Here is a 7,552-nt window from a genome sequence, read left to right on the forward strand (position 1 = left end):
ACCACGACTCGCCAAGATCTAAAGCCTACTGCTAAAATGTGGTTTTTGACCCCTATCGGCTGGCCGGGTACCTTATCTCTACCTAAACAAACATTTGGGATGGGTTGTGCGGGAGGCCCAGCGCAACCCATGACAAGCATATTTACCTTGCCGATAACAAACATTCCCGACAGGTAACTTACTAAAACTAATGAGACGTAACACACCAGCATATTTTATAGGAGACTTAAACGCGAGACTCACCAGACTCCGACACCGAAACAGAAGCCCAAGGGGGGAGATAATACACGAATTATTAGAAAACGGCAACATTACACACCTGGGCCCAGATTTCGAAACCTATATAGCTGCAGGAAACACCGGGAAGCCGGATATAGTTCTGACCAATAGACACCACCATTTGAATACACACATGAAACTTGGACCAACCGCCACTAGCAATCACCTGCCCATAATTATCATTCTATCAACATCACCAATACAAATCCCCTCTCCATCCCTAGATTCTCTTTTGACAGAGCAATATGTGAGGGTTTTAAGGCAGAACTCAACACAAACGAACAAATACATCAACACAACAAAAACACAGCAGACATTGACATAGCCCTGGAAACATGGTACACTAATGTCACCGCAGTCATGGAAAACAACACCCCCAAATATCTTACCGTACACTACCCACGCACAATTAACATACGAACAGAAGATAATCCAGACAAGACTGAATAACTTACTAGAACATACAAATACACACTGCTGGAACCAAGAAACAATAACTCTTTTCATAAACAGAAAGGAAGAACTGAAAGAAATATGTAAACAATCACACAACTACAAATGAAAGCAGCTAATCACAGACACAGAGGCCGACTATCACAATCCAAAACTCTTCTGGAGTAAAATAAAAAACCTAATGGGCACTAACTCCATAGATAACAGCCATCTTACAGGTGACAACGGGGTGAAAGCTACAGAACCTGTAGACAAAGAATTGATTTTCAGAAATTTTTGGAGTAGTTTATCCTTATCACGGGGGACTTTAACTATGGCGACATCGACTGGAGAAACGAGTTCACACCAAATTACTAAAATAACCTCGCTACTATTTTTGTAGAAACTCTTAGAGATAATTTTTTGTTCCAACTTGTTAAAGACCCAACACATTACAGAGGGGAGCAAACACCCAAGCCACTGGACCTCATCATAACAAACAAGGAGGGTATGGTGGCCAAACTAGAACAGCTATCCCCAGTTGGCACCAGCCACCATGTAATGCTTACATTCAGATTGAACTGTTACCTAGTTCATGACAAAACCAAGCCAAGGTGCAAATACTACAAGGGAATTTACGACGGGGTGAGGGAGGAGATGATAGGTATCCACTGACTTGACTCACTAAAGCATAAGAACGCTGGCACAATGCTGAATATCATAGCTAGTAAAGTGAATCATTTGATCGGTAAATGTATACACAAGACCAAACCCAGTGCCTATAGGTGTACGAGGGGGCTCCTACACATGAACCATGCGGCGGTCGACAAGGTAAAGAATAAAAAACAGAAATTCAAGGCGTAGGTTAGGTCACACAATGAGCAGGACAGGAGGATGTATGCAAGAGCCAGAAACTAATCACAGTCAGAGTGGAGAAGGGCTGAAAAGGAGTTCCAGAGGCTGGATGCAAGCAAGGTCAAGTCAAACCCAAAGGCGTTTTACCACTATGCAAAGTCGAAATTAAAAATGCGAGTAGGAGTATCAGAACCTGAGGCTTGAAGATGGTAGTTACGCAGATTCTGACCAGGACAAAGCTAAGTCATTGAACAGCTTCTTTTCCTCGGTGTTCACAAGAGAGGATGGGATTAACTTACCTGCTTTCGAGGACAGGCAGTTCAACACTGCACTGACACACATTGTGTTCACAGAAGAGGGTATTAGAGATAAACTGTCCAGGCTAAAGGTCCATAAGAGTCCCGGCCCTGACATGGTGCATCCTAGAGTGCTAAGAGAGTTGTGCAACGAGTTGCAGAGCCCCTGAAGATCCTGTTTTGTAAATGCCTGGATGAACAAATGGTCCCCTGTGAATGGAAAGTGGCTTATGTGAGTCCTACCTTTAAGAAGGGCGATCGTCACTCCACGAACAACTATAGACCGATGAGCCTGACCAGCATAGTATGTAAAATACTTGAGAGTATTATCAGAGATGCCGCAATGGTACATCATGCCAGGTAGTAGGTAGTAGGCAGCTACCAAACAGGGAGGTACTACCGCCTGGGAAGATATTGGAAGCATAATGTATTGTCTAATGATAGACCCTGCTGCCATATGGCATCACGAAAATTGTGACCAAGTCCCAGGTTGCTGATCTAACTTTCTGCCTCAATTACACACAATTGCAGGGTCTCAATTGTTTCTTTTACTATTGACAACACAACATACTGTACATATATTGTTTCTCACTCTTTATAAAAAAAAATATATGTCCTTATGGTTCTTTCTTATTATTATTATTATTATTATTATTATTATTATCATTATTATTATTATTAAATTTTCGCTCCCCAGGCCCCGATGTGGGTCATTGACCTGTGCCCGGATGGGCTAGTCCCCGTAAAAAAAAAAAATCTAGTACGAAACAACCTTGTAAAGGATTGTCAACACTGTTTTATGCCGGGGCGCTCCTACTTAACACAATTACTCAAAGTACTGGATATTTGGACCCATATTCTTGAACAGGGTGGTAATATCGACAATATATAACTAGATTTTGCCATGAGAGGCTGAAAATGAAACTGAAAAGGTACGGGTTTCGGGGAAATGTCCGAGCGTGCATAGTAGACTTTCTACATGACCACAAGCAGTGTGTGGTGATTAATGGCACGAAATCATCCTGTGTAACCGTCGCAAACATGGTACTACAAGGCAGTGTATTGGGCCAGCTGTTGTATGTTTGCTTCTTAAATGACATGCCTGAAGCTGTACATTCCTCCATACAAATGTTTGCGGATGACGCCAATTTATTTCGGGAAATTAAGGATTAAGCAGACTGTGAGGAGCTGCAGAAGGATCACTGTGAGCTCCAAGAACGGTAGAAGAAATGGCTGCTAACATTCAATGTCACAAAATGTAAGAGGGTGCAAGCCACCGCATTTTTAGCAACGGCAACAGTAACCAGAAAGGCATAGCATTGGAACGTATAATCAACACTGGCAGACTACTTCACCTGGGCCCGCACTTCACCACCTGGATGGGACCAAACGGCGTTTCAACACCCGACAAAATCTTCTGCAACAACAAGGCATTTCTTAACTACCACATAGAGCAAGGCCCCATCAACCCAAGCGACCACTTTCCGATAATATTCACAATTTCCACCAGCCCAATTTAACAAAAATACCACCAAGGCTCCAGATGAGCAAAACAGACTGGATGAAATATAAGGAGTTATTGGAAAACTACCCTCAAATAAATCTAAAAGATGCAACTCTCGAGGAAATTGACGAAGAAGCAGACAAGCTACATAACACAATAAAACAAGCAATCAACCAGACAACCCCAATAACGTCATACAGAACCCTCCCGAGTAACAAACCCAACGAAGAATTAAAGAAACTACAAGTACAATATAATAACATTAGGACATTCATAGAACAAACAGGGCCCACTAGAGATCTACTCCGTAATATAAGAGAAATACAACAAGGCTTACAAGAAGAGTACAGGCAAATTAATAACGAAAAATGGAACAATCTAATAAAAAACATAGACACCACAAAGGACTCAAAAAACTTCTGGCAAAACATCAACAAACTACTTGGCACGAAAAAACAGACAATAAACTACATTAAAGACCAAAACGGACAAAAACTCTATACAGACCATGAAAAAGAAGAAGCCTTCAGAAGAGAATGGAAGAAGATCTTCAGAATATCAGAAGAAGAAAACGAAAGTTTTGACGAAGAACACGAGGAGTTAATTAATGACTGGCTAAGAGAACAAAGCAATAGATTGACTCCCTACCACACAGGACACCCAGAAAAACTAAGACCCAATAAATTCATAAATCACGACGAACTATTACACTGCCTACGCAAATTTAAAGAAAAATCCCCTGGAATGAGCGGCGTAACCCGAAACATGTTATTAAACCTGCCCAGCAGACCAATGGAAGCTCTCCTAAATATTTACAACTCAACCTTATCCGCTGGTTACTTTCCCGATGCCCTCAAGCGGGCAAAAATGATCTTCATTCCCAATGAAGGCAAGGACCCAAAACAGATAATAAACTACAGACCTATATCCTTACTGGAAATATCAGGGAAACTCTTGGAACGCATACTAAATAACAGACTGGATAACTTCCTGGTTAACCACAACAAACTCAACCCAAGACAACACGGCTTTAGAAGAGGTAGAGGAACCCAAACGGCAATAGCAATGATAACAGAAATCATAGCCAAAGAAAAACAGCAAGGAAACCAAGTAAACATAGTCTTAAGAGATGTGGCAAAGGCATTTGATAAGGTGTGGCACAACGGACTAGCATATATAATATTAAAACTAGACCTACCTGCAGAAATAGAAAGAATCCTATGTGACTACCTTCAAAACAGGACAGCACAGCTACAAATTGGCAACCATTTAGGTCCACCCTTCGACCTAGAAAGCGGAGTGCCTCAAGGAGGTGTCCTATCCCCAACACTATTCTCCATATATACACAAGAACACAAGAACACAAGAATGGAGGAAACTGCAGCGGGCCTATTGGCCCATACTGGGCAGTCCCGTTTACACCCAACCCCTATTGCTCATATAAGCATCCAACCTATGTTCGAAGCTATTCAGCGTATTCGAGTTAATGATGATATTTGGTTACCTGTTCCATTCATCCACTACTCTGTTTCCAAACCAGTGTTTACCTATTTCACGCCTAAATCTAAATTTATCTAATTTAAAACCATTGTTACGAGTTCGCTCCTGGTTGGATAGTTTGAGTACCTTTGTAATGTCCCCTTTGTTTAGCCCTGCCTTCCACTTATACACCTCTATCAGGTCGCCCCTCGCTCTACGTCTCTCGACGGAGTGCAAATTAAGATGCTTTAGCCTGTCTCTATACTCAAGGTTCCTAATGCCCGGGATTAGTCTTGTCATTCTCTTCTGAATTCTTTCCAAGGATTCTATATCCATTCTGTAATACGGTGACCAGAACTGAACTGCGTAGTCCAGGTGTGGTCTCACAAGAGCAAGATACGGTTTTAGGATGACCTCGCTAGTCTTGTAACTAACACTCCTTTGTATGAACCCAAGTACTTTATTCGCCTTGTTACGAGCAAAAACACATTGTTTACTTGGTTTAAGGTTCCTACTTATCATTACTCATAAACCTCTCTCTCAGTCGGATTTCTCTATGGCATCGTTGTTCATCTAGTATCTGGACTCCCTGTTTACATCTCCTATACTGAGTACTTTACATTTGTCGACGTTGAATTTAATTTGCCATTTTTCAGACCAATCGAAAAATTTGTTTAGATCTTCCTGTAGTTTTGCCGAGTCCTCGTCAGATTTAATAACACGTCCTATTTTAGTGTCATCAGCAAATTTACTTATATTGCAGTCTATGCCGATATCTATGTCGTTTATGTATATAATAAATAATAATGGTCCAAGTACTGAGCCTTGGGGAACTCCACTTGTGACGTTGCTCCAATGGGACTTAGTGCCGTTAATGCTCACTCACTGTTTCCTGTCCTAGAACCACGCCCTAATCCATTTAAGGATGTCACCTTTGATGCCATGTGCTTCTACCTTTCTAATTAGTCTTTCGTGGGGGACTCTGTCGAAGGCTTTGCTAAAGTCGAGATATACCACATCATAATTGTGCCCCTCGTCCACAGATTCGAAAACTGATGAAAAGAATGTTAATAGATTAGTTAGGCAAGAACGTCTGCTTGTGAAGCCATGCTGGGAATCAGTGATCAATAGGTGCTTCTCCAGGTGATTTCGAATAGAGTTTGAGATGATTGCTTCCAGTAATTTGCCTACTATTGATGTTAGACTGATTGGACGGTAGTTAGAGGATAGTGATCTATCCCCCTTCTTGAAAATCGGTATTACATTCGCTATCCTCCAGGATTCTGGTAATACACCTGTTTTTAAGGACATGTTAAACAACTTTGCTAAGGGCATACTAAGCCCTTCCTTACATTCCTTTAATACTCTGGCAAATATCTCATCGGGACCAGGTGACTTATTAGGCTTTAGTTTGTCTATTTGCTTACTAACATCGTTACTAGTCACTACTACCTCACTTAATTTGTTTTCTTCACTATCTCTGAATAGAGTCGGTACCTCGGGTATCATGTTTGAAAAATATTTATTCAAATTATTGCTCATTTCTCTGTCGTTATCAGTGAGCTCGCTGGTGTCTGACCGTATTGGTCCAATCTTTTCTCGTGTTTTAGTTTGATACATTTGGTAGAATCCTTTGGGGTTTGTCTTCGCCTCCCTTGCTATCCTTACCTCATTATTCCTCTTTGCTTTCCTTATCTCGGTTTTAACCCTACTTGCCAATACCCTATAATAGTCCTGGAGGTGAATTTCGCCATGATTTATCCTTCTACCTATAGCCTTCCTTTGGCCAATGATGTTCTTTAAATAATTATTTATCCATTTAGGGTCATTGTTGTCTGATCTGAGTTTTTTGTATATGTTCTGCCTTTGTGCATTAAGTAACTCACTATTTAAATTGTCGTGGAACTCGGCAATCTCAGATCTCGTTATCAGGTCGGTGTCATCTGACAGGTTCACGGCCAAGCGCGACACCCCCTCTCTCAGCTGCCTCTTTAAACTGTCAAAGTTCGCCTTTCTGAAATCTGGTACTTTAGTGGAATTTTCCTTACGTCTGCCCTGAAAATCTAACTGGAATCTAATTTCTTTGTGATCGTTGTTGTTGCAAATTCGTTCCCTACCTCGACCCTGCTAATGAGGTTTTCTCTGTTTGACAGAACTAAATCGAGTATATCATTACCCCGTGTGGGTTCGGTTATATGTTGACTTAGAAAACAGTCCTGGATAGTCTCGAGAAAATCCTCTGATTCTGAGTTACCTGTAAGGTCAGTCCAATCTATTTGGCCAAGGTTAAAGTCGCCTACTATACAGACTTTGTTGTGTATGGAAGCCCTGCGCATTTCATCCCAGATAAGTCGCTCTTTGACTCTATCAAGATTGGGAGGCCTATATATTACTCCTGTGATTAATTTTTCTCTACCGTCGATTAATTCTATCCAAATTGTTTCTGTATTCCGCTCAGTTTTTATTTCCTTATTTATTTCACACTTCAGATTATCCCTAACATAGATTGCTACTCCGCCTCCTTTCCTGGTCTGCCTATCGGTATGGAACAGTTTGTAACCCGCAATTTGGTATTCGACTGGTAATTCACGTGTGTCTAGGTTGATCCATGTTTCAGTGAATGCAATTATATCGATTTTTTCGGTACATACCAAGGCCCTCATATCATCCATTTTGTTTCTCATACTTCTACTGTTCGCGTAGTATA

This window comes from Homarus americanus, unplaced genomic scaffold (assembly GCF_018991925.1).
Source record: "Homarus americanus isolate GMGI-L3 unplaced genomic scaffold, GMGI_Hamer_2.0 scaffold40565, whole genome shotgun sequence".
Lineage (NCBI taxonomy): Eukaryota > Metazoa > Arthropoda > Malacostraca > Decapoda > Nephropidae > Homarus > Homarus americanus.